Source organism: Hevea brasiliensis, chromosome 12 (genome assembly GCF_030052815.1).
Source record: "Hevea brasiliensis isolate MT/VB/25A 57/8 chromosome 12, ASM3005281v1, whole genome shotgun sequence".
Lineage (NCBI taxonomy): Eukaryota > Viridiplantae > Streptophyta > Magnoliopsida > Malpighiales > Euphorbiaceae > Hevea > Hevea brasiliensis.
The window spans coordinates 6,244,358-6,246,072 of NC_079504.1; the positions used below are offsets into that span (position 1 = coordinate 6,244,358).

Below are 1,715 nucleotides of genomic sequence, written 5' to 3' on the forward strand. Positions count from 1 at the left end.
TGAAGTGACACTATTGTTCCTTGTGTTTTTCAGGTACTTTTCTTGTTTATGAGACGATTGAAAAGCACAAGTGACACTGAATTGTTGTTCAACCCAGAAATTGAAAAATTCTGCCGAGCTAACAAAAAGGAATACAAGAGAAGAAAGGAAGCAGAAAAAGAAGAACAACAAAGATTTGGGCAAGATGAGACAATTAAAAATATGGAGAATTAAAATAGAGCTATTGGTGGAAACAATGGAGGAAATGAGCAAAACGGGCAAAATGAAGTGGTTAATCAAAATGATCCTCAAAGAATATCCATGTTGGATTATGCTTTTCCTAGATGTGCAGATGTGAGAGATAACAGACCTATTATTGGAGCTAATCAATTTGAGTTAAAGACTGGTCTCATTCAAATGGTTCAGAATTCACAATTTGGAGGTAGTCCACTTGAAAATCCTCATTCTCATTTGAAGAAATTTTTGATGATATGTGGTACACAAAGGCAGCCTGGAGTTTCAGATGAAGTGATTCGGCTTACCTTATTTCCATTCTCTCTTCGGGATTCAGCATTGGAGTGGTATGACTCACTTTCACAAGCTATTATAGCTACTTGGGAGCAGCTATCTCAAGCTTTTCTATCTCAGTTTTTCCCACCTGGGAAGACCACTCATTTGAGGAATTTGATGGTAGCTTTTAAACCAAGGGATGATGAAACTTTGTATGAATCTTGGATGAGATTTAAGGAGCTTGAAAGGCAATGTCCTCATCATGAAATACCAAAATGGATGATTGTTCAGAATTTCTACAGCAGAGTTACTCCAGCCATAAGAAACACAATTGATTCACAAGCAGGAGGAGACTTCATGAGAATGACAAGTGAAGAATGCTATGATCTATTAGAGAAGATTGCTCATAATACCCATTTGTGGGGAAATCCTAGAGCACTTGAGCCAAAGAAGGCCGGGATTTATGAACTTGACTCAGTTAGCTACATGAATGCAAGATTTGATCAATTGACTCAGCTTCTTAGTGATTTTTGCACAAAGGCAACAACCTCAACTCCTACAACTATGCAACAAGTTGCCTTCACAGATGGAACTCAAAGTTGTGGAGTTGATTACTCTTCTTATGGTGATGATTATTTGCAAGAACAAGCTGCTTATGCAGGAGGTTATCAACAGAAACCTATGGGAAATTCATACTCTAATGTGAACAACTCAACATGGAGGCCACAAGCAACTTTTGCTCAACAAAGTCAAAGCTCAAATTATCCTCATAACCAGCAGTATGTGCAGCAGAATAGGCCTCAATTTCAGCCTCAATTTCAGCCCACAAGGCAGCCACAACCTGGATATCAAGCAAGAGCACAACAATCCCTTCCACCTCATGAACCGAAGCCAACCTTGGAAAGCATGATGGAGAAATTTTTTGCTGAACAAAGTAAGATGAATAGCAAATTGGAGAAAGAAATGCAACACATGAGACAAACCATGGATCAATTACAAGTCCACAACCGCATGTTGGAGACTCAATTGGCTCAACAAGCAACCTCATCGGGAAGCAATTCCTATGGCAAACTACCTAGCCAAACACAAAACCCTCATGAACAATGTAAGGTTGTGACCTTGAGAAGTGGTAAGAAAGTTGGTCAAGAGAGTGAAAATAAGAGAGAAGAAAAAGAGAGCACAAAAGAAGAAAATTCAATTGAGAGCAAGAAAAATGAAAAAGAAGA

The 1,715-nt window shown here is 38.7% G+C and overlaps 1 non-coding gene across 1 annotated transcript; it reads right to left on the reverse strand.

Moving 5' to 3' along the window:
* Nucleotides 1-651: 651 nt before the first annotated feature.
* Nucleotides 652-758, reverse strand: LOC131171562 (small nucleolar RNA R71). The gene has a single exon (XR_009142222.1). It is a non-coding gene; the product is annotated as a small nucleolar RNA R71 (small nucleolar RNA).
* Nucleotides 759-1,715: the final 957 nt, after the last annotated feature.